This window comes from Schistocerca serialis, chromosome 5 (assembly GCF_023864345.2).
Source record: "Schistocerca serialis cubense isolate TAMUIC-IGC-003099 chromosome 5, iqSchSeri2.2, whole genome shotgun sequence".
Classification (NCBI taxonomy): domain Eukaryota; kingdom Metazoa; phylum Arthropoda; class Insecta; order Orthoptera; family Acrididae; genus Schistocerca; species Schistocerca serialis.
In genome coordinates this window covers 561234092-561261061 of record NC_064642.1, presented here as the reverse complement: position 1 = coordinate 561261061, position 26970 = coordinate 561234092, and the positions used below count along the sequence as shown (strand labels likewise).

Genomic DNA, 26970 nt, shown 5'->3' with positions numbered 1-26970 from the left:
TGCTGCGGTTAATAACAAGTTGTTGTTGTCAGCCATCTTGAACTTTGACGAAAAATATGATGACAGTGTAATACCCCTTCTAGCGCTACGTCAAAGATCTTTGTCAAATATATTTGACGGAATATTTGATCACATCTTTGATCAAATCTTTGACAAATAAATTTGATAGTGTAATACCGACCTAAAAAACACGCCTCTTACAATATGGTCTATACCCTAAAATAGAAGGATAAAGTAATAATAAACTGTTTACTGAATAATGTAAATTTTTTCCCAGAACTGATTTTTTAACCAGCACCATACGTTGCATTGTGTTACCTATGGGTCTCATGCAGGTTCTTTTCCTTGTACAAGGTTGGCGCTAGATAAGTATTAAGTACTTCTTTAACCTCCCTCCCCCCAAGCTCTAAAGGCAGACAGTGGTTATCAGCAGGAAAGGAACGGCTCACGAGAGTGTCGCCATGGAGACACGGCGGTGAATGCAGGTGTTATCTGGCGGTCACACCCAGCGCTCCCATCGACATGTCCATCATGCTGTCACCGGCTGTCGGCGCGGAGGCAGTCAAAGGAGGCAGCAGCCGCAGTTATCAGCCTCACGCTTTGACGCCCGCCCCTACTGTACGGCTTCCGTGTTATGCGCGACACCAGACACTGCTATTTTCTAGCGCCAGCTTCAGTGATCGAGAACTGCGTGGCTGTTGTACGCGAATGGTGACATCAGAGTTGCAAATGCTTATCAAAGTAACGGGAGTACCTCTGATATGAAGCATTGACTGAGTTTGGGAAACAGTAAGGAAAAATATAAAACTTCCTGCCAGATTAAAACTGTGTGCCGGACCGAGACTCGAACTCGGGACCTTTGCCTTTCGCGGGCAAGTGCTCTACCATCTTAGCTACCCAAGCACGACTCACGCCCCGTCCTAACAGCTTAATTCCGCCAGTACCTCGTCTTCTACCTTCCAAACTTCACAGAAGCTCTCCTGCGAACCTTGCACAACTAGCGCTCCTGGAAGAAAGGATATTGCGGAGACATGGCTTAGCCACAGCCTGGGGGTTGTTTCTAGAATGACATTTTCACTCTACAGCGGAGTGTGCGCTGATATGAAACTTCCTGGCAGATTAAAACTGTGTGCCGGACCGAGACTCGAACTCGGGACCTTTGCCTTTCGCGGGCAAGTGCTCTACCATCTGAGCTACCCAGGCACGACTCACGCTCCGTCCTGACATGTTTAATTCCGCCAGTACCTCGTCTCCTACCTTCCAAACTTCACAGAAGCTCTCCTGCGAACCTTGAAGAACTAGTACTCCTGAAGAAAGGAAAAATAAAGTTCGACGTCACGTCGACGACTGGGTGGTTAGAGACTAAGAGCAGACTCGGACTGAGGTAGGAAACCAGTTATGCCTATTCAAAAGAACCATCCCCTGTTTTGCCTAAGTAGTGTAGGAAAACCACAGTTATACTAAGCCTAAGTGGTTGGACGATGATGTGAACAGTGAAAAATACTAGTCCAGAATGCTAACCTCTGTGCCACCTCGCACTGTATATTAATATTACTTTTCTAGTATGAGGCTCAACCTAAGACTTCAGTGTTACGAGTTCGGAATTGACAATCATTCATCTGTCAACTGATGTCATGTTCAAAAAATGGTTCAAATGGCTCTGAGCACTAAGGGACTTAACTTCTGAGGTCATCAGTCCCCTAGACTCAGAACTATTTAAACCTAACTAACCTAAGGACATCAGACACACCCATGCCCGAGGCAGGATTCGAACCTGCGACTGTAGCAGCAGCGCGGTTCCGGCCTGAAGTGCCTAGAACCGCTCGGTCACACCGGTCGGCTGATGTCATGTAGCTCAAAAGACACAGTAGTAATCGGAATACAGTAAATTGTATTTCATACCAGTGAGTTGGACTTACGTTTGAACTGTGTACGACGTTAACAACGTTGAAAACTGGAAATTTGTAAATTACGGGAAATAAGAGAAAGGAATTAATGAAAAAATTCTAAAATTTTCAATGTGACAATTTTACGTTGAAAAGCTATAATGAACATTTCGTATCAAATGATTAAAGCAAATGAACAGTGGTGCACTGAATATGTTTTGCAGAAGTAATCTTACGAGAACGTAGTTTTTCGCGGTGACATTTTTGGGTAAATGTTTCACGGATTTCTTACCACGTTACATTTGTATGTACGAGTAAATTCAAGCTTTTGACAGCTTCTTCCATCTTCATCGTCAGGAGATATCTGTAGACTGTATTGTCTCATTATTTAGTTGACCAAATTCTGTCATGGAGACGTCACGAAGTCACGGAACTTGCACAGACTACTACAGATTATGTCGGTGTCTATGACGGAGGCACATTAGTAGCGATCTTTATTTCGTTAGACGATGGATAATTTAGCTTATTTCTCTGTGCGCCCTTGGTGGTACACGGTTGATGTTGAAAGGTTACAGATAAATAAACCGATTTATCCAGCGCCTAAAGAAGTCGACATCGCTACTAATATCTTCGTACATCCATATTTAAACTGGATGAAGGTGGGACACACTAGTTACTGCCCGCCATCCATGTGGAGCACGTGTTGGTCTCACCGCGGACTTCTAGACTGAGCCGCACACAACTGATTTGATCAAAGTGTACGGGCCTAAAGATGGCGTTGACGCAACGTCGAAACTAGTACCGAAGTAAATATAAAATCTTAAGTACAGCTGGAGGAATTTCATTTTTAATAAAAATCGCTACTAATATTTCTCTGTGATATTTCTTTCTTTCGCTTACGCCATAGTCCCGCAGTGATCGCAGGGTCAGCGTGGTTACAACGGATTTGGCAAGTTTAGTTTGAGGGGTGGCCGGATGCCCTTCCTGCCGCCACCCCGTACCCCCCAGGACGGAATCAGTGTACACGTCTAGTGCAAATCGTGAAATAGTGCGGACGTGTTTCAAATGTCTGCGATGCGTGTAACTGAGGCGGAACGTGGGGACCAGCCCGGTATTCACCAAGCGGGATGTGGAAAACCGCCTAAAAACCACATCCAGGCTGGCTGGCCCATCGGCCCTCGTCGTTAATCCGCCGGGCGTATTCGATCCGGGGCCGGCGCGCCTACCCGAGTTAGCGCGCTCGGCTACCCTGGCGGGTACTGATATTCCTCCGTGATAACATCGACGTATTCTCTACGAGGGGCGTTCAGTAAGTAATGCAACACTTCCTTTTTTCTCGGCCAATTTCGGTTGAAATAATGCGGAATTTTTTGAGGGCATCGTAGGATATTCCCGCTCCAGCCCCCAAGGATTCATGAAGTCCGATAGATGGCTGAGGTGTCCGTCATCGCAACAAGATCGTTCAAATCTGTTCATCTCCCGCTTGCCGGCCGACGCACACAGCTGTAACTCCTGCAATGTACTCGTAGGCATTTGCGGATACACTCATACGAGGTGACCGACAGTTCACAATCAAACACCTCGCTGCTCAACTGCACATTCCTATTGGTGGCGCTTACACGCTGTTCCGTACGTGGATGATGGGAAAGTTATGGATGCAGCAAGACGTTGCCTCCGACGTCGACCAGTAGAGTTGTAGCTTGCGGGCATACAGGCCCTCACAGTAAGGTGGCTTAAGGGCGTCGCATGGGACGGAGAATATGTTGAAAAATAGGGTCTTGTAGCCAAAATAGTGGGGAGTAATATTGTGTATTGGGATGAATGAAACCAACCTACGTTCACAAAAAGAAACATGTGCTGCATTACTTACTGGATGCCCCTCGTATATGCAAGTTTCGTGACTTCGTGACGTCTCCAAGACACAATTCGATCAAGGGTAACACCCATTTCAAAAGACTTTCAACAGACGTGACGTCATTTTCATATCTCGCGCGATATCGACAGCTGTAGGAACTGCTATCGACTTTTGACAAGGAAGAATATGAATGTTATTGCTCATCGTTTCACTCACAGCAAGTTAAAATGTCCTCTTAGGCTCCTGCCTAACCACACACTCGGAAATCGCCATATATTCGGAAATAAAGAGCCAAATATTTGCAAAAAGGAAATGTATGAATTTTTAAGCTGCTGTTTTCATTCGCAGCAATTAAAACTGTCCTTTTAGTTTTCTCGAAAATTTCCAAATATTTATTTCACCCTTTGTTCTCTAATCAGACGGAAATGTAAGTACCATCGAATACTGCAAAACATAGTTGTGTTACATTCGTAAGGAAGTCCCAGAATGTGTTGACAACTCTAAGACGAAAGAAAATTGCGTATAGCGGGATGCGAACGTACATCCTTCGATTACATAAACAACGACATTATCATGACGCTAGGACTTATTAGTCTCCTGTCTTGGTTACCAGAGCACGTCTTGAAAGCTTGTGCGTTGAAGTGTGTTTCATGCTTAATTTGTAAATTATTGATGATAACAACCTATATGACTTTTAATTATAACAATAATTATAATTAATCGTACGAAGAACGGTGTGTTTTTATAAATCTCTGATAAATGTGCATAAGATTTTGTGAGAGGCCCGTACCGAACGCTAACGAAAGTCGAAAGCGGTTGGTGATTTTGAGTCAAATTTGCAGAAATTCTTGTGAAATGTGTGTTCCCTTTCGGCCAACTAAATAAAGTACCACTCTGCCTACAGGAACGTCCTGACGATGGCGTCAGAGAAGGTGTCGAAAGCATAAGCTACCATACAAATCTGATGCAGTAAGAGGTCCATGAAGCCTTTATCCAAGTGATAATGTTTGATATTCATCCACAACATCACACTGTAATCTGATGCCAATAACATTTCCAAGAATCGTATCAGACTTGTGAAATTTCAGCTTAAGCATCGTAACGTGAATATCTTCATTAGGTATTGCTTTATTCAAAATAAATTGATTGTGTCCACACCGACTGAAAACCAAACTACTTCGCACCGAGATTAAAGCACTGGACTCGTCTTCGCGAGTAACGGTGTTGACATCCCTCCATGGACATCCAGATTTAGTTTTACTGTGATTTCCCAAAATCTACTGAGGGAAATTGAGAGTGATTCCTGCAAACAGACACAACCCGTTCCAGTTCTTGTTCAATCCGAGGATGTGTTCCGTGTGCAATGACCTCATCGGCGATGGCACGTGAGTCAGCGAGGCAGTGCAATCCTTGTGGTGTGACCAAGAAGCTAAATCTTCACGATATGAAAATTTGTTATTATATGCTTATCGAGAAAATAGCAATACCAGTTATCCTTTCTAAATTAGATTTCATTTTGAAGCTGTCGTTTCGTCAGTACTGGATGAGGCAAGCGTTTGTGATCCCGCAACATGACGTCAAAAAGAATTTCACCACCACGAAAGCAGAATTTGTACGGAAGTTGAAAGCCTACTACACATTTTTTAAAACTAAAACTGAGTACATAACTGGTGTAGCTTCAGTAGTAATGTCCCGAAAATTGCCATTTTTTATGCGAAATTTTGACCCAAGAATGAATATTAACGCCATCTGACTTCGTTGTGATTGATGTGCTCAGAAATGGGGCTCGCCGTGCAACACAGGTGCCTCGGTACCGGTTTTGGATAGCGCCATTTTGTCATACGAACAGTTTACAAATTTATCTGTTTCAGAAATGCTTCCACTCTTGCCACGAAAGCGAATGATCATCCGCTCTTGAACGTCGGATAAATCGTTCCGCTTCTGCATTACGGCGACTGCACTGTTTTCTGCGTCCCCCAACACGTTTTATATACCCTCAGCTCTAGTGCTGCTACCTGCTGTTTGTGAGTGGTTATCGCACGTTGACGTCGAACATAGATGGTGGTCACTGGACTCGTACTTTTCCTGAAATACGTCGCTCTTCATCCTGAGATGAAACAAAACCCGCAACAGTCCAATTTTGCACCTCATTCCTTGAACAAGCTGTTCCCAGTTCGATGCGAGAATCATTTCCTACTATAAAAACATAAATTTAAAAAACTCCACCAATTCGGTTTAATGATCAGCAGGACACATGGAAATGACGTATAGATATGTATTTCAGTTCCTCACTCATCTTATCCGTAATTACGTCGGATCTCTAGGGGACGAATATTTGGTGATTCAGCGAGGTGGAAAACGCATTTTAATCCACGTGCTCCAGGACACGAGCACTTTTCTCGAGTCCTTGGTAAAACTCTCACATACTGAGAGAGTTTATAATAGTTGAAAATTTCAAGTTTGCGTCTTTCATTGATCAGTTATTATTGAGATGAATAACTGCTCTCGCTTGGCAGCAGCAGAGTAGTAGTAATACAGTAACGGAGACTGATTTTGAGACATTCCGTATTTATGTGACAATCAAAACTGTCTGCCAGACGACAGATGTGGTTAAGAAGAGACCAGTTGCCTATAAGTAAGACGCAGAATGCAGATGTAACTAAAGAGGCGCGTCACACATTACGCCTGCACCACAGGAGTCACAGGATGGGTTTCGACGGTACAGGTCATCGACAGCGGCTGTGTGTCGATCCTGGTGGGTATCGACCGTGGTGACTAAGACGGGTAACCCGATGCACGACGTGTCTGCACGGCGCGGATCGATTTCAGCCCTCGGTGCCACGAGTGGTGCTGAGAACAATGTGGAACTCGAAACCAAGTTCCCAACCGCCGCCGAAAGCTAGGCGTTTTATCGAGTCGGTCGACCGGACATTATTCGTGACGGAAGTGTATTACCATTAGAGATACACCATTTGCAATTTGGTGCTGAGGCTAACTCAGAAATTTTCAGCGTGGTCATCGAAGCAGAACGTTCACGCGGCTAACGGGGTTGATGCAAAGAGTGGCAACATCGCATGAACGGAGACTGCAACATCAACATTTACTAGTACGTTATCTGATCAAAAGTGTGGACAGTTATTAGTGTGTCTACTCTTCGCCTCGATGCCATCGTTCTCTCAGTGAGGTATGTGAATGTCTTTGGAGAAATGGCAGTCCGGTCTTCTTAAGGAGAAGAGCAAACCTGACAAGGTAGTGATGTTGCACGCTGGGGTGTGAAACGAAGCCGACGTCCTAACTCATTCATAAGGTATTCCAGCGTGTACAGATCGGGATTCTGGGCAGACCAGTGCATTTGAGGAATGTCACTGCCTATAAATCATTGCCTCACAGATGCTGCTCTATGACAGGGGGGAATTGTCATGTTGAAAGAACCATTGTCTTCGAGCTGTTCCTCTAATGCACTGTTGGCGCTACACATGATGGCAGGTGTTCTCCAGGGGTACACCAGTCCCACTCTCTTCCATCTTTCTATTTACATGCCTCACATAACGCCATCAGCAGTTCATTCATTCCAAGGGGCGTCGCTGTTAACAAAGCGGCAAAGCAGTTCGGAAACTGTTCCTTATCTCTAATACGTGATTGATCGCGGCTGAATCTGCAGGATTACTGGCAGTAAGATTGCGTCATATAACACATTTACGGTGCGTTTTGGGCTTATCATCTGAAAGCAACAAAATTTCCTGCAGAAAGTGTCATCACTTCTGTCTCTGTGCTATTCATTTTTGGAACACAACCTATGACCAGCTTAGAGACAGAAGTGATGACACTTTCTGCAGGACCTGACCATTATTTTGCGGCACAGTGCTCAAGCACGTACAATGGAAGCTGTTACTGATTTGTTTGACTGATGGGGCTGCTAAGTGCTATACCACCTACTGCACTCCCCTGACTTAAGCCCTCGTGAGTTCAACTCGATTTCTAAACTGAAGGAAACGCTTCACGGCATTCGCTTCAGAACTGCTACAAATTCGACGGGCAATAGACCGCGCCGCTCGAAATGTCAACACAACTGCCACTGCTAAGAGTATCCTACGACTTCTACATCGCTGGCAATGGGTTATACCCAATGCTTGTGACTACTTTGAAGGTCAGTAAACTTTGGAACACGTATCTATTTTGTACGAGCTGTAAATAAATAGTTGCCACTATTAACGTTCCAGCCCTCGTATAATTAGCTTGCGTGGAAGAATCTGCAATTTCTACACGGTTGTTTTCCTCCTCCTGCCACATTGCACTTCAGAAGAATCTGTCTTTTCGAGTTTCGTAATCATTTTCTCCAGACACTTAGCAGACATCACACTTCTGAGTGCCCGGAACTTATGCAGGGCTAATGGCGCATAGTCACCGTTCTTGTAAACGACGTTTACCAGCAGCGCGAGACCCTGCATTGAGACATTCATGCCGAGGACCTCAAACTGAATCAGACACAAACTGAGGAACAGCCGTGTACCTCGCTTCTGTTTTTTTACATATTCTGCCGCTTACGGCGCCATCTAGTGATAAAATGTTCGTTAAATTGTGTGTGTGTGTGTGTGTGTGTGTGTGTGTGTGTGTGTGTGTGTGTGTGTGTACGTGGGCGTTTGTGAGTAACATCAGTGCTCCAACTCATCGTGTAATAAAACACCTAGCTCCTCTGTTGAGCCCTATTGTAGGTCGGTGAGAGCATCACAATAAGAACTCGGCGGACTTCTTACGTCGATTAGAGGGAATGCCTTTGAATGACTCTGATATTCTAGTAAATTTTAATGTGGTCTCTCTTTTCACTCGTGTTCCCCTGTCTGATTTGTTACGGGTGATTGGGGTTAGGTTTGGTGTTGGATTGACGAACCTATTTCGACATATGTTGACTTCTACTTACTTTTAATTCAGTGACCAGCACTGCGAGCAGACAGATAGAATTACGATCGGAAGCCCGTTGTCACCTATTATCGCCACTTCGTTTATGGAAGACTTCGAGAAACGTGCCTTGGAGTCGACGTCTTCGAAACTTGCGTGTTTTTTTTCAGATACGTGGACGATACTTTTGTTGTTTGGCCTCATGGCAGTGAGAATATATACGACTTTTTAGAACACCTATATTCAGTCACTCGAATATTTGTTTCACGGTGGAGGTGGAAAAGGATGGCTGTCTTTTCTTCCTTGGTGTGTCGATCAGGTGGAAAGTTGGTGGTACGTTGGGACATGCAGTTTATAGGAAGCCTGCTCACGCTCGCTTGTATTTGCAGGCTGACAACGGCTGGCTGTTGTCACCCTCTGGCTCAACATGAAAGAGTACTGCGTACCTTACTTCACAGGGCCCATGTCATCTCGGACCCTGAGGGTTTGTCGGCTGAGTTAACCCACCTCGTGGTCACTTTTCGTCAGAATGGTTGCCGTGAAAGACAGATCACAAGTGCGTTACCCTGTCGACCAATTGCGCATCGTGTGAACGGTGATGATACAGCCTTCTTGCCTAACGCAGGGAGCATTTCGAACAGAATTGGTCGTATTTTGCCATGATGTGAAATGTGGTTTTCGACCACCGTTTAAGATCAGGGGCCATTTAGGTTCCGCTGAGATGATCTTGGATTGCATAAGACGGATGTACATCTTATTCCTTGCAATTGTGGCATACCATACATTGGTCAGACTATGAGGACTGTGGCCCGCCCGGTTGGCCATGCGGTCTACCGCACGGCTTTCCGAGCGGGAAGGAGCGCCTGGTCCCCGGCACGAATCCGCCCGGAAGATTTGTGTCGAGGTCCGGTGAGCCGGCCAGTCTGTAGATGGTTTTTAGGCGGTTCCCCTTATTCCGCCTTAGCTCCACTACGTCGGCGATTGCTGCGCAAACAAGTTCTCCACGTACGCGTACACCACCATTACTCTACCACGCAAACATAGGGGTTACATTCGTCTGGTGTGAGACGTTCCCTGGGGGGTCCACAGGGCGCAGAACCGCACAATAACCCTGGGTTCGGTGTGGGGCGACGGAGGGATGAAGTGGACTGCGGTAGTCGTCGTGGGGTTGCGGAGCACTGCGGCTGCGGCGGGGACGGAGCCTCTCCGTCGTTTCTAGGTCCCCGGTTAGCACAACATAACATAACATCAGTACTGTGGAGGACTGGTGTACCGAGTCTGAGCAAATGTGCCATTGCAGAAAATTGCCTTGACACCGTTCATCCTGCAGAATATAAAACACGGAGAATCTAGCATCTACTTCCAGCTATGGGGAAAGTGGTATTAATGAATCAGTTGAAATTAAATTAACAAGTAACGTTGGCAGTTTTTGTTTAAATTGTGCATGGAATCCAGCTCTCCTCCTTGACCAAAAACATAGGATCAGGGTTAATCCTATCTCAGCCATTGATTATTGATTTCGCTATCGATAATTTTTGACGTCAGCCATCACTGTTTTGTGATGCGCTAATGTTTACTGTATGTATGTTTGTGTGTGTGTGTGTGTGTTCAAAAATGGTTCAAATGGCTCTGAGCACTATGGGACTTAACATCTTAGGTCATCAGTCCCCTAGAACTTAGAACTACTTAAACCTAACTAACCTAAGGAGATCACACACATCCATGCCCGAGGCAGGATTCGGACCTGCGACCGTAGCAGTCCCGCGGTTCCGGACTGCAGCGCCTAGAACCGCACGGCCACCGCGGCCTGCTGTGTGTATGTGTGTGTGTGTGTGTGTGTGTCTTACCGGAGTTTCTCTGGAAACCGTGGTTCTAAATTCGCTTGCACAGCGCTTACTTGCTGCAGTTGCCTTGAAAGCGGCAGTTTATACTCATGTCCAAATATTGACGGTTATGGACGACATCACCTGCCTGCATTCTCCTATGTTACTTATAATCTGTTTTGGTTTCATAACGTTTATTCTTTCCGTATCTGCCTTCCCTGAATCGAAAGCAACAAACATTCGCAGATAAGTCAGCCGTGAAAAACTTTTCTCGCTTAGGGATGAGGTTTGAAGGGGAGCTAAATGTCGCATTGTCGTGGAGTGCAGCGTCCCCGCGACGGCTGAGAACCGGCGGCGCTTACAAAGCGATGCACGTACGGTACAGTGCAGTGTAGTGGGCGACCTCGCTCAGCCGGTGGCGCGGCTGTGGCGGTCAGGACCTTGCCCTTGGCGACAGGAGACGGCAGGGCGTCTGCCAGCAGCGTCCCCACAAACGACCCGCTGCTACGTTTGCTGAGCACAAATTTATGTTCAGCGAGCGTTGCAGCACAGGTATTCGCCTTCAGTTATTACCGCAGGTCCTATCGAAGCTCAGGTGAACGTTCCCCGGAGAATAATACTGCCCCCATTGGTTTACAATGAGGCGACAAAAATCATGGGACAGCCATAAGCACATAGACAGATGGCGATAGTATCTCGTACACAAGGTATAAAAGGGCAATGCATTGGCGGAGCTGTCGTTTGCTCTCAGGTGATTCATATGAAAAGGTTTGCGACGTGATTATGGCAGCACGATGGGAATTAACAGACGTTGAACGCGGAATATTAGTTGGAGCTAGACGCATGGGACATTCCATTTCGAAAATCGCTCGGGAATTCTGTAATCCGATATCCACAGTGTCAAGAGTGTGCCGAGAATACCAAATTCCAGGCATCACCTCTCACCACGGGCAACGATGTGGCCGACAGCCTTCACTTAACGACCGAGAGCAGCAGCGTTTGTGTAGAGTTGTCAGTGCTAACAGACAAGCAACACTGCGTGAACTAACCGCAGAAACCAGTGTGTGACGTACGACGGACCTGTTCGTCAGGACAGTGCGGCGAAATATGGCGTTAATGGGCTCTGGCAGTAGACGACCGACGCGAGTGGCTTTGCTAACAGCACGACATCGCCTGCAGCGCTTCTCCTGGGCTCGTGACCGTATCTGTTAGTCCCTAGACGACTGACAAACCGTGGGCTGGTCAGATGAGTCGTGATTTCAAATGGTAAGAGCTGATAGTAGGGTTCGAGTGTGGCTGCCTGTGCAACCTGGTGGAGGCTCCATAGTGGTGGGGCTGTGTTTACATGGAAGAGATCGGTTCCGCAGGTCCAGCTGAATCGATCGTTGACTGGAAATGATTATGTTCTGCTGCTTGGAGACCATTTGCAGCCATTCATGAACTTCATGCCCCCAAACAACGATGGAATTTTCATGAATGACAATGCGCCACGTCACTCGGCCACACCATTTCGCGATTCGTTTGAAGAATGTTCTGGACAAGTCGAGCGAGTGATGTGGCTACCGAGATCGTGCGGTATGAATCCCATCGAACATTTATGGTACGCAGCATGGCTGAGTATTTCTATAGGGGACTTACAACGACTTGTTGAGTCCATGCCACGTCGAGTTGCTGCTGTACGCAGGGCACGATATCAGGAAGTATCCCATTACTTTTGTCATCTCAGTGTATGTGTGACATATTTATCACAACATGTTTTGGGACAGCGTTAGCTCATTATCAAGTGGCATAAAACATAGAAACAAATCAATACATCGCAGTACTAAAACACATACTGTCAGCCATGTAAATACCTATATTGCCCTGTACTATCACATACCTCGAAGTTTCTGTGCCATTAGACACCGCCAAAAGTGAAACCCCAGCAGCAAACATGCATTGTCAAGCTTGGAACTCTTCCTTTATCGCCGGTTGGAGTGGCCGAGCGGTTCTAGGCGCTACTGTCTGGAACCGCGCGACCGCGACGATCGCAAGTTCGAATCCTGCCACGGGCATGGATATGTGTGATGTCCTTAGGTTAGTTAGGTTTAAGTAGTTCTAAGTTCTAGGGGACTGATGACCTCAGCAGTTAAGTCCCATAGCGCTCAGAGCCATTTGAACCATTTTTTGACTATCTAGTCTATTACTTACACCTGGCAGTCAGCGCGTCCAATTTCAGTAGCGAATCTGCTCGCACTAATTTTAGATTCGCGTCATTGGAGAGTGCCACATGCAAATTGCTTCTAAGTTCCCACCGAACAGGAAGCTGTAATGTTTTTACCACGTCTGTAGCTCTGTGGGATTGTATGCAGACAACACAGTTATGTACTGGAAGATGGTTACGAAATGCATATTGATTTACGGATGACCAGAGTCTGGTGCAAGGTTAGCAGTTGACGCTCGACAGTTATTTATTTCCCAACTGTGTCCATCCACAACGCAGATCCGTTTGCAAAGATAACGTGTGTCTCGGTTACATGAGAAGTCAATACGAATTTTCAATATTTTTATCGTTATCACTTTCACGTGATTCTTGTACAGTAATTATGATGATGAGGCTTACTGGTAGTTGGGAGCTCCAACGTCAGGCGCGTAATGGGGCCCCTTAGGGAAATGGCAGCAAGAGAGGGGAAGAAAACCAATGTGCACTCCGTGTGCATACCGGGGGGAGTCATTCCAGATGTGGAAAGGGTCCTTCCGGATGCCATGGAGGGTACAGGGTGCACCCATCTGCAGGTGGTCGCTCATGTCGGCACCAATGATGTGTGTCGCTATGGATCGGAGGAAATCCTCTCTGGCTTCCGGCGGCTATCTGATTTGGTGAAGACTGCCAGTCTCGCTAGCGGGATGAAAGCAGAGCTCACCATCTGCAGCATCGTCGACAGGACTGACTGCGGACCTTTGGTACAGAGCCGAGTGGAGGGTCTGAATCAGAGGCTGAGACGGTTCTGCGACCGTGTGGGCTGGAGATTCCTCGACTTGCGCCATAGGGTGGTGGGGTTTCGGGTTCCGCTGGATAGGTCAGGAGTCCACTACACGCAACAAGCGGCTACACGGGTAGCAGGGGTTGTGTGGCGTGGGCTGGGCGGTTTTTTAGGTTAGATGGCCTTGGGCAAGTACAGAAAGGGCAACAGCCTCAACGGGTGCGGGGCAAAGTCAGGACATGCGGGGACCAAGCAGCAATCGGTATTGTAATTGTCAACTGTCGAAGCTGCGTTGGTAAAGTACCGGAACTTCAAGCGCTGATAGAAAGCACCGAAGCTGAAATCGTTATAGGTACAGAAAGCTGGCTTAAGCCAAAGATAAACTCTGCCGAAATTTTTACAAAGGTACAGACGGTGTTTAGAAAGGATAGATTGCATGCAACCGGTGGTGGAGTGTTCGTCGCTGTTAGTAGTAGTTTATCCTGTAGCGAAGTAGAAGTGGATAGTTCCTGTGAATTATTATGGGTGGATGTTACACTAAACAACCGTACTAGGTTAATAATTGGCTCCTTTTACCGACCTCTCGACTCAGCAGCATTAGTGGCAGAACAACTGAGAGAAAATTTGGAATACATTTCACATAAATTTTCTCAGCATGTTATAGTCTTAGGTGGAGATTTCAATTTACCAGATATAGACTGGGACACTCAGATGTTTAGGACGGGTGGTAGGGACAGAGAATCGAGTGACATTATACTGAGTGCACTATCCGAAAATTACCTCGAGCAATTAAACAGAGAACCGACTCGTGGAGATAACATCTTGGACCTACTGATAACAAACAGACCCGAACTTTTCGACTCTGTATGTACAGAACAGGGAATCAGTGATCATAAGGCCGTTGCAGCATCCCTGAATATGGAAGTTAATAGGAATATAAAAAAAAGGGAGGAAGGTTTATCTGTTTAGCAAGAGTAATAGAAGGCAGATTTCAGACTACCTAACAGATCAAAACGAAAATTTCTGTTCCGACACTGACAATGTTGAGTGTTTATGGAAAAAGTTCAAGGCAATCGTAAAATGCGTTTTAGACAGGTACGTGCCGAGTAAAACTGTGAGGGACGGGAAAAACCCACCGTGGTACAACAACAAAGTTAGGAAACTACTGCGAAAGCAAAGAGAGCTCCACTCCAAGTTTAAACGCAGCCAAAACCTCTCAGACAAACAGAAGCTAAACGATGTCAAAGTTAGCGTAAGGAGGGCTATGCGTGAAGCGTTCATTGAATTCGAAAGTAAAATTCTATATACCGACTTGACAGAAAATCCTAGGAAGTTCTGGTCTTACGTTAAATCAGTAAGTGGCTCGAAACAGCATATCCAGACACTACGGGATGATGATGGCATTGAAACAGAGGATGACACGCGTAAAGCTGAAATACTAAACACCTTTTTCCAAAGCTGTTTCACAGAGGAAGACCGCACTGCAGTTCCTTCTCTAAATCCTCGCACAAACGAAAAAATGGCTGACATCGAAATAAGTGTCCAAGGAATAGAAAAGCAACTGGAATCACTCAATAGAGGAAAGTCCACTGGACCTGACGGGATACCAATTCGATTCTACACAGAGTACGCGAAAGAACTTGCCCCCCTTCTAACAGCCGTGTACCGCAAGTCTCTAGAGGAACGGAGGGTTCCAAATGATTGGAAAAGAGCACAGATAGTCCCAGTCTTCAAGAAGGGTCGTCGAGCAGATGCGCAAAACTATAGACCTATATCTCTTACGTCGATCTCTTGTAGAATTTTAGAACATGTTTTTTGCTCGCGTATCATGTCATTTCTGGAAACCCAGAATCTACTATGTAGGAATCAACATGGATTCCGGAAACAGCGATCGTGTGAGACCCAACTCGCCTTATTTGTTCATGAGACCCAGAAAATATTAGATACAGGCTCCCAGGTAGATGCTATTTTTCTTGACTTCCGGAAGGCGTTCGATACAGTTCCGCACTGTCGCCTGATAAACAAAGTAAGAGCCTACGGAATATCAGACCAGCTGTGTGGCTGGATTGAAGAGTTTTTAGCAAACAGAACACAGCATGTTGTTATCAATGGAGAGACGTCTACAGACGTTAAAGTAACCTCTGGCGTGCCACAGGGGAGTGTTATGGGACCATTGCTTTTCACAATATACACTCCTGGAAATTGAAATAAGAACACCGTGAATTCATTGTCCCAGGAAGGGGAAACTTTATTGACACATTCCTGGGGTCAGATAAATCACATGATCACACTGACAGAACCACAGGCACATAGACACAGGCAACAGAGCATGCACAATGTCGGCACTAGTACAGTGTATATCCACCTTTCGCAGCAATGCAGGCTGCTATTCTCCCATGGAGACGATCGTACAGATGCTGGATGTAGTCCTGTGGAACGGCTTGCCATGCCATTTCCACCTGGCGCCTCAGTTGGACCAGCGTTCGTGCTGGACGTGCAGACCGCGTGAGACGACGCTTCATCCAGTCCCAAACATGCTCAATGGGGGACAGATCCGGAGACCTTGCTGGCCAGGGTAGTTGACTTACACCTTCTAGAGCACGTTGGGTGGCACGAGACACATGCGGACGTGCATTGTCCTGTTGGAACAGCAAGTTCCCTTGCCGGTCTAGGAATGGTAGAACGATGGGTTCGATGACGGTTTGGATGTACCGTGCACTATTCAGTGTCCCCTCGACGATCACCAGTGGTGTACGGCCAGTGTAGGAGATCGCTCCCCACACCATGATGCCGGGTGTTGGCCCTGTGTGCCTCGGTCGTATGCAGTCCTGATTGTGGCGCTCACCTGCACGGCGTCAAACACGCATACGACCATCATTGGCACCAAGGCAGAAGCGACTCTCATCGCTGAAGACGACACGTCTCCATTCGTCCCTCCATTCACGCCTGTCGCGACACCACTGGAGGCGGGCTGCACGATGTTGGGGCGTGAGCGGAAGACTGCCTAACGGTGTGCGGGACCGTAGCCCAGCTTCATGGAGACGGTTGCGAATGGTCCTCGCCGATACCCCAGGAGCAACAGTGTCCCTAATTTGCTGGAAAGTGGCGGTGCGGTCCCCTACGGCACTGCGTAGGATCCTACGGTCTTGGGGTGCATCCGTGCGTCGCTGCGGTCCGGTCCCAGGTCGACGGGCACGTGCACCTTCCGCCGACCACTGGCGACAACATCGATGTACTGTGGAGACCTCACGCCCCACGTGTTGAGCAATTCGGCGGTACGTCCACCCGGCCTCCCGCATGCCCACTATACGCCCTCGCTCAAAGTCCGTCAACTGCACATACGGTTCACGTCCACGCTGTCGCGGCATGCTACCAGTGTTAAAGACTGCAATGGAGCTCCGTATGCCACGGCAAACTGGCTGACACTGACGGCGGCGGTGCACAAATGCTGCGCAGCTAGCGCCATTCGACGGCCAACACCGCGGTTCCTGGTGTGTCCGCTGTGCCGTGCGTGTGATCATTGCTTGTACAGCCCTCTCGCAGTGCCCGGAGCAAGTATGGTGGGTCTGACACACCGGTGTCAATGTGTTCTTTTTTCCATTTCCAGGAGTGTATATAAATGACTTAGTAGATAGTGTCGGAAGTTCCATGCGGCTTTTCGCGGATGATGCTGTAGTATACAGAGAAGTTGCTGCATTAGAAAATTGTAGCGAAATACAGGAAGATCTGCAGCGGATAGGCACTTGGTGCAGGGAGTGGCAACTGGCCCTTAACCTAGACAAATGTAATGTATTGCGAATACATAGAAAGAAGGATCCTTTATTGTATGATTATATGATAGCGGGACAAACACTGGTAGCAGTTACTTCTGTAAAATATCTGGGAGTATGCGTACGGAACGATTTGAAGTGGAATGATCATATAAAATTAATTGTTGGTAAGGCGGGTACCAGGTTGAGATTCATTGGGAGAGTGCTTAGAAAATGTAGTCCATCAACAAAGGAGGTGGCTTACAAAACACTCGTTCGACCTATACTTGAGTATTGCTCATCAGTGTGGGATCCGTACCAGGTCGGGTTGACGGAGGAGATAGAAAAGATCCAAAGAAGAGCGGCGCGTTTCGTCACCGGGTTATTTGGTAACCGTGATAGCGTTACGGAGATGTTTAATAAACTCAAGTGGCAGACTCTGCAAGAGAGGCGCTCTGCATCGCGGTGTAGCTTGCTGTCCAGGTTTCGAGAGGGTGTGTTTCTGGATGAGGTATCGAATATATTGCTTCCCCCTACTTATACCTCCCGAGGAGATCACGAATGTAAAATCAGAGAGATTAGAGCGCGCACGGAGGCTTTCAGACAGTCGTTCTTCTCGCGAACCATACGCGACTGGAACAGGAAAGGGAGGTAATGACAGTGGCACGTAAAGTGCCCTCCGCCACACACCGTTGGGTGGCTTGCGGAGTATCAATGTAGATGTAGATGTAGAAGGCTTGCACCTTCTAAATGCGTCAGTTTTAGTGCCTTCGCGTTTAATAGGTCGCTAAGCCTACATTTTAACGTTGATTTTAACACCATTTCCTCGAAACCATTATGGGTAAAATCAAACTTGTATTTGTATCTACCTGTCGTTGCGGCGAAGCTTTATTTTTCGCGAGATTTACAAAGAATAAGAGGATACTGTTATACTTTTAACTTGATCTGCAAACTTATGGTTTCTGTCCTTTCTTCGCAGGTCTGGTGCCCAGTCAGTAGTGACGTAATCGAGGACGGAGCCTGTTTCCCCAAGATCATTGAAGGTAAATACTAATGAAAAGAAAGATAAGTTGTAGCATTTAGTATAGCTACCGGTTGACGTAGGTGCAGGGCGGAAATACAGACAAAATTGTTGAGATTGCACTTTAATAAATTAAATGAACCACGAATAAATTTTGTTAACGGTAGGAAATTGTGTGTGTATGTATGTGTGCGTGTGTGTATTTGTTTGTTCGTTTTTTTGTTTGTTAGGGGCGCTCAACGAGGAATGTGTAAAAAAGTCCTAGTAAAGAAGCAGTCAACTGCAATGTGTGCATGCGTTAGCAATAGTGATAAAAAGAATGCCACACTTATAAATGGAGTTATATATCGGCGATTTAACTTATTGCCGAGGTAAAAAATGCTTCATTCCAACGTAATTCTCTTTCTTCCACTCTCACTTTAATTCTTGCACCCCTTCTTTCACAATTATCTTCCCAAGTATCGTTCTTTTTTACTTTTGTCACAGCAGTCTGCAGCTGAATTTCAATGAAAACAGATAAAGCCTATATTTTTAGAAAAAAAGCTGTTGCTTCAACAGTCAAAACAGTAAGGCCATAGTTATTATTATCGTTGCGAATCATGTTTATTACCATGTCCGTGCTGTCATTGAGAACAACGTCAGCACTGACGAGCCTGCTCCACGTCAGAGATTCCTACTACCACCAAAAAATGTAGATCTGATGATGATCTTTGTAGTAGATCGATCAGCAAATAAAAAGTAACAACTTATAAGCGACCACGACTGTGTTTACTAAATAATTATAATTCTATAAGGTCGTTGTTCCCTAGAACAATTTTTCAAAAATGCCAGGTTACGAACTACTACACAAATTATTTTTCCTAGAAATGAAGCTAATACTCATAAAATGTTTCCCGTTAATATACTAATACACAGAAAGAAATTCTCACAAGATTGTGGCTGTCTGCTCGCAGGCTCTCTCACAGCCAGTCAACTGTGTAAATGTGATCATAGGAACAAACAATGAAACAGTTTCAAAATCTTACAAAATGTGGAAACAGTGCTCGGCAAGGCGGACAGATTCTTTGAAAAGTCAACATGTCCAATTGCTGATAGCGGCCAAATCTAGTCTTTTAGTTAGCAAGAGAGTAACGCAGGTGTAAACAATTAGATAGCTGTCGTTTTTGTTCTTACTTGCGCTTGGATGTACACTGTCGGAAAAAATCGCAAAACCAAAAACTAATTAATGCAGAGTAATGAAATATTGGAAATACATTTGTCTACATAACGTTATATATTTGCAAGATCACAGGTTAATGTAAGCGTGAAACGAGCCGTTGCAAATGTGAAATGCTGCTACATTAATAACCGACGTAACCGCCAGAATGTTGAATGCAAGCATGCAGACGTGCATACATTGTGTTGTACAGGTGCCGGAAGTAAGTTTATGGGAAGGAGGTCCATGTTTATGGCATTTAGTCGCTCAATACAGGGACGGATAATGCTGTTTGTGGATGACGCTGGAGCTGTCGTCGGCTGATGTCCCATATGTACTTGATTGGAGACAGATCTGGTTATTGGTCAGGCCAAGGCCACATGGCGACACACTGTAGAGCATGTTGGGTTACAACAACAATATGTGGGTTAACCTGTCTGAAAACACCCCCTGGAATACTGTTTACGAATGACGGCAAAACAGGTCGATAACCCAGATTGACGCACAACTTTGCAATCAGCGAGCTTGGGATCACGAGAGGACTCTTGCAGTCATACGAAATCGCTCTCCAGACCATAACTCCAGGTGTATGTCCAATGTGTCTAGTACGCAGAAAGGTTGGTTGCGAGTCCTAAACTGGCCTCCCCCTAACCAACACACGATCTTCACTGGTACCGAAGCAGAATCAAATTTCATCAGAAAACACGACCTCCATCCAGCCCTCAAGCGAGCTCTCGCTTGACAGCACTGAAGACGCAAATGGCGGTGGTTTGGGGTCAGTGAAAGGCACGCTACAGAGCGTCTGACTATGAGCTGTTCTTGAAGTAACCCGTTAGTAACAGTTCGTTGTGTCACTGTGGTGCCAATTGCGGCTCAAATTGCTGCTGCAGGTGCACTGCGGTGCGCCAGACCTTACGCCGAACACGATGGTCTTCCCTCTCGGTAGCGCCAAATGGCCCTCCGGAGCCCGGTCTCCTTGCTACCGTACATTCTCAAGACCACCACCGCCAGCAACCATGTACAGTGGCTACATTCCTGCCAAGTCTTAGTGCAGCATAGCAGAAGGAACATCCGGCTTTTCGTAACCCTGTTACACGGCCTCGTTCAGACTCGGTGAGGTGTTGATAATGGCGTCTTTCTCGCCTCAAAGACGTTCTTGACTAATATCAACTCGCGCAGTCCTATCTCCAAGGTAACTAACGCTCACGACCGTTGCAGTGTGTATTGAAAGCAAACCTGATTTGCATTAGAGTCGCTCTTATGCGACTGGTGCGAAATTTGAATAGACGTCATACTTCAGATGCGGAAACACGCCTATCAACTTTCGTTCATGTGCCACAACTCCTTGGTGTCGCAATTTTTTCTTCCGTCAGTCTACTATTATTGATACTTCCTTGACTTTTATCCCTAGCACCGAGAGATGGTGCAGTGGTCAGCACGTAGCACTCGCTTCTGGAAAATGACGCTTCAAATTCCCCATCTGGCCATCCATATTTATGTAGTTTCTGTAAATCGCATATGGTCAAGTTCTCATTCAAATGAGCAAAAAATAGGCTAAGTTTGGAAATTTTTTTGGGACAATGAAAAGACATACAAAGGGTCTGTTTGGGGTTTACGATTGATCATAGTTTGAAATTTATTTAGATTTTCAATAAACAGACAAAATGGCGCCCGTAAATATGTTTTGATCAAGCACCTGCGAATCTGAAGTACGCAGACTGCGTGCAGTGTAGCCCCTTATGAGTTACGTGAAATCAAAAATGGATAACATCAGTCGATACTACATTAAATTTATGGGAGCTTGTACATAACAGCAATGAAATAATCTTAAATTTAACGATATGGTGCTAACTCGAACTTTGAGTTAGTTTTTTCTCTCATTCTTACAGCTTTACCAAAAATTTTTAGTATTAACAAATTTCATGTAAGTCTTATTAATATAAGCTCCCAAGAAAAGTATTCACTTCTCGGGGGTCAAAGTTTAATAGTTTGAATCGCTTTTCTTTTATGCTGCACGCAGTTTTGAAAAATCTTTTTTCGAGAAAAACCTGTTTAAAGGTTAGGGAAAGCTTTTGTATGTATTATTAGTTCATTTTGCATGAAAGCTACATGTTATTACATGTCTTTGGTATCGCTGAACACAAATCTGAAGTCAGATTTTCAAAATGCAAAATGGATAATCCAATATGGCTGACCAAAAATTATGTTTTTACCAGTTTTGACCAAAATTTAATCTGAAAAAATGTTTTCGTTACTTACGTTTAGTCTGCAATTCCAGGAGGGTACATCAACCCTTTCTCTATCTCGAATTGTTCCTAGAGAGTAATTCCCTCATTCTTCGAGACGAGAAAAGTCGATCTGGATGAGGTGGATATGCTGCGTTCGGCAGCTCAAAACGGCTCTGAGCACTATGGGACTAACATCTTAGGTCATCAGTCCCCTAGAACTTAGAACTAATTAAACCTAACTAACCTAAGGACAGCACACACATCCATGCCCGAGGCAGGATTCGAACCTGCGACCGTAGCAGTCCCGCGGTTCCTGACTGCAGCGGCTAGAACCTTCGACCACCGCGGCCGGCGTTCGGCAGCCTGCACACATTGTTCGCTAACGTTTTCGGGGCTACGAGTGCATGCATACTGCAGTATAAATCTTTTGTGCACGCACGTCACGGCACGACAAGTTTTCTACCTGAGCCGGATGTCTCCCGCTGAGATTGTCCCACATCGGCCGTGACACTGCTTGGACCAATGGGCTGTAGAAACTTCTGTAACGCATAACGTACGCATTAAAAAAACGTTTTCTTCCGAACATTCTAGACACATGTACCTTTCAAAAAATGCATTAAAAAGTTGAATTTTCGACCGTTTTGAATGAGAACCTGGCATTAAGACAAATACCGGAATGGTTCTTTTGAAAATCCTTGCGAGGTTTTGTTCCCTCTTTAATGACCTTGCCGTCAACTGCACGTTATGTCCTAATATTCCTTCCTAATTTTGTTTTCTGTACCTACCACCGAAAAGAGCTCTTAGGACGATACTACACTGCTGGCCACCGTAAATGCAACACCAAGAAAGACAAGAGGTAGCACAACAAAATTTATTTTGTAGATAACATGTTGACCAAGTATCAAATGATTACGTTTACAGACGTCTGTGACATGTGGTTGCTGCCAGAATCAGTAGCCAGAGTAGCCGCCATTGTTGGAGATCACCGCTGCCACACGTCTCGGCATTGAGTCAAAGAGACGTTGGATGTGTTCCTGGGGTACAGCAGCCCAAGCCGCTTCCACACGTTGCCAAAGATCATCTGGTGTGGCAGCTGGGGATGTAATCTGGGTCACTCGTTGAGCAACCATGGACCACATGTTTTCTATCGGCGAAAGATCCGGAGAGCGAGCCGGCCAGGGAAGCAATTCAATCTGGTTATTGACGAAGAACGTTTGGACAATGCGTGCCACGTGTGGTCGCGCATTATCCTGTTGAAATATGGCTGTGGCCGAGCCCTGAAGGTAAGGAAGGACAACTGGCTCCAGCACCTCGGATATGTAGCGCCGGCTATTTAAAGTACCAGCAATGCGTACTAGAGGCGTGCGAGAGTAATGTCCAATACCGCCCCATACCATAATACCCGGTGCAAGACCAGCGTGGCGGTGCATAATGCAGCTGTCCAGCATCCTCTCTCCACGGTGTCTCCACACTCGAATCCGACCATCGTGGTGTTGCAGACAGAAGCGTACCTCGTCAGTAAAGACAACGTCATTCCATTCTGGATTCCACATCCGTCTGTCATCACACCATTGGCGACGGACACGTCTGTGGTTCTGCGTCAATGGTAGACGAAGCAATGGACGTCTTGCGGACAGACCACTCTGCTGTAAACGGCGTCGAATGGTATGCGCAGACACTGGGTGATGCGTTACAGACGCAATGTGCTGTGCTATGGTTCGGGATGTCACTGAGCGGTCCATCACTGCCATGCGCACAATTTGCCTATCAGCACGTGCAGTGGTGCACCGAGGTGAATGCGATCGACCACGTCGGTCCGTCGTACCCTCCTGCATCCAACGGTCACATATCCGCATTACAGTTGTTTGGTTTCGTCCAACACGACTAGCGATTTCTCTGTATGATAATCCACAATCTCGGTAAGCCACTATCCTTCCTGTGTCGAACTCGGATACTTGATCAAACGATGTTCGCTGTTGTCTACGAGGCATAACTGATCGTCTTGTGAAACAACCACAAGGTAAACACACGTGCCGAACGTACACTCGTCGAAATCGCCAAGCCTTAAATGGCGCTATGAGGTGGCGCCACAGGCGCGCGTGATGTGCGTCTGCGCTGAAATTCTAATCAGTTGCATATCTCATCGCTGCAAACCCATGGTGTAAATTTCACTTGATTCGGATGCTTCCTTCAGGGTGTTGCATTTACGGTGGCCAGCAGTGTATTTAGATATTCGCAAAAAAATTTCGAGTATGTAACCGCAACTGTTGTTTATACGTCATGATCAATTTCAATGAATTTTGAGTTCATTTATGAAGCAACCTGTGCATAATTTCCTGTCCTTTCGAATGAGTTGTCCATTGCTCGATAACATCGGGAAATCAAAATGCGCGGTCGTCCACATTTTTAGGAAATCTAGAATACTTGATCTGAGTAGGTGGTATGAAATGTTCTGAATTTGATTTATATAGTCCGTAGCACCATAGCTATTGTCTGCAGTGGACTGTCGCGTTCACGTGACTGCCGTCGGACTTCTTTGTGCCTGCAACCCTGTTCTCGGATGGTGGTCCGGATACATGCTGTAGATGGCTTGCAGAGATCTTTTCTGCTTAGAAAGCGCATCAACGCCAAGGCTTCGCGCCCTGTTCCCGCGGGGGAGAACCAGCTTCAAAGTTCAGCGACCGTCACGACTTGGAGAGACACGCAGCTCGCCGTTCCGCAAAGCCACGCTCTTCTTGGCACATCTCGTGCTGCCGTCTCCTGCGTGCCAAGCATTTCTGTCCACCAGTTCAGCGAAAATGATCCTTGCACTGTGTGTCTGGTTGCACTAGCAACTACGTGCTTCTAATGACCAACTGCCAGGTATCCGCGTTACTTTGCTCGAGGAATAGGTACTATTTTTAAATCGCTACTCCGCAAGTCACCGCGTTCTGGGTAACGACAGGTACGTAGCGTGTCAACATCGTTTAATCCCATCTTTTGTAATGCCTGAATTTTTGCGTTATTTATTTAATCGTCTGGCTCACGGCCTGATGAAGGTCTTTTTAGCTGACACGGCTTGGGCGGTTTGCTTGTCAGGTATCTCTGAAATACACTCTCCGACCAAAAGAATCCGGACACCTGTTTGTGGACATCAGCATCGGACGTGTCCACCGTTCACTTGCTTCCCGCACTACGACAAGATTTTGGAATCTGAACTTGACTGTGTCGGGAAGTTAATATTAATTTTCACAAAACAAGGTTCATTGATACGCGGTTCGAATAAAACAAACTAACCCACTTAACTACTGAGCCTTACAAACATATGCATAAGTAATAAAGATCTATAAAAAGGTAATACACAAACAAGAGTTTACGAGCATAATTGTCTTTTTTTTTTCTCATGCTACTGTACACGGTACCTAATTTATCATCACTACCGAGATATCTTTTCGTTCAGAAGGAAAATAAAACAAAGCAATTAACCAGATAACGTTGTTTAGCTACCCTGGGGGACGTTAACCAGCACGTTTGGTTCAAATGGCTCTGAGCACTATGGGACTTAACATCTGTGGTCATCAGTCCCCTAGGACTTAGAACTACTTAAACCTAACTAACCTAAGGACATCCCACACATCCATGCCCGAGGCAGGATTCGAACCTGCGACCGTAGCGGCCACGCGGTTCCAGACTGAAGCGCCTAGAACCGCACGGCCACAGCGACCGGCACCAGCACGTTTACCTTTCTTATACACTGAAGGGCCAAAGAAACTGGCATAGGTATGCATATTCAAATACAGAGATATGTAAACAGCCAGAAATCGGCTCTGCGGTCGGCAACGCCTATATAACACAGCAAGTGTCTGGCACAGTTGTTAGGTCGGTTACTGCTGCTACAGTTTATCAATACTTCAGTGAGTTTGAACGTTGTGTTATAGTCTGCGCACGAGCGATGGGAGACAGCATCTCCGAGGTAGCAATGAAGTGAGGATTTTCTCGTACGACCATTTCACGGGTGTACCGTGAATATCAGGAATTCGGTAAAACATCAAATCTCCGACAAACGCTGCAACCGGAAAAAGATCCTGCAAAACGGGGACCAACGACGACTGAAGAGAATAGTTCGACGTGACAGAAGTACAACCATTCAACGAAACATCATCGGCACGGAGCCGAAGGCCCACTCGTCTACCCATGATGACTGCACGACACAAAGCTTTACGCCCTGCCTGGGCCCGTCAACACCGACGTTGGACTGTTGATGGCCGGAAACATGTTGCCTGATCGAACGTCTCGTTTCAAATTGTATAGAGCGGATGGACGTGTACGGGTATGGAGACAACCTCATGAACCATGGACCCTGCATGTCAGCAGGAGACTGTTTAAGCTGATTGGAGGCTCTTTAATGGTATGGGGTGTGTGCAGTTGGCGTGATATGGGACCACTGATAAATCTAGATACGATTCTGGCAGGTGACACGTACGTAAGCATACTGTCTGATCACCTGCATCCGTTTATATCTATTGTGCATTCCGGCGGACTTGGCAAATTCTAGCAGGACAATGCGACACCCCACACGTGTAGAATTGCTACAGAGCGGCTCCAGGAACACTCTTCAGAGTTTAAACACTTCTGCTGCCCACCAGACTTCCCAGACATGAACATTATTGAGGATATCTGGGATGCCTTGCAACATGCTGTTCAGAAGAGATCTCCTACCCATCTTACTCTTACCGATTTATGGACAGCCCTGCAGGATTCATGGTGTCCATTCCCTCCAGCACTACAGACATTAGTCGAGTCCATGCCACGTCGTGGTGCGGCACTTCTGCGTGCTCGCGGGGGCGTACACGATATTGGCTCGTCAGTGTATAATGACTCAATTGGATGCCTCTCGCCTGACGACCACATTTTGCACATCTGGAAACTCACTGTCGACGTTTCTACCTACGGGAACTTTTTTCGCCGTGGAATGGAGGGCTGAGGATGATTGATGCAGTGGTCTACGCAGAAACTTAAAGATGGCTTCAGATTGTCGACAGAGCGTAACCGAGATGGTCCATTGGGGAAGAGCCTTGTAACAAAGCGACGTTTCCTATGCCTATCACTCAAAGAAGAAACAAAAGAGGACGAAGAAAAAGAAGAAGAAGAAGTAGACGAGTTCAACAGTGAAGGGACTGAGAGGCCTGGTACGGCGGGCGTCAGCGCTGAGCCGCCTGTGGTAGAGGAATCTGGAGCGCGGAGCCTTTGTTTGTAGCAGTTCGCGGCGTGACGCCATCGTGTACTCGGCGGTAATTGCTCATGTTACACGCATTCCTGCTAATCGCGAGATCGCTCGGTTATCGCTTCCCACAACAGCGCAAATCTGTCCCGAC

General features: G+C 46.3%; 1 protein-coding gene across 5 annotated transcripts in view; it reads left to right on the top strand.

Annotated features, from left to right (window-relative positions):
* LOC126480967 (myosin heavy chain 95F) overlaps positions 1–26970 on the top strand; it is a 390816-nt gene that overhangs the window by 63493 nt on the left and 300353 nt on the right. For all 5 annotated transcript variants that reach the window (XM_050104401.1, XM_050104400.1, XM_050104395.1 and 2 more), the window contains one exon: positions 18152–18215. The gene's annotated coding sequence lies outside the window, so the exon portion shown is untranslated. The remainder of the gene's footprint in view (positions 1–18151; positions 18216–26970) is intronic.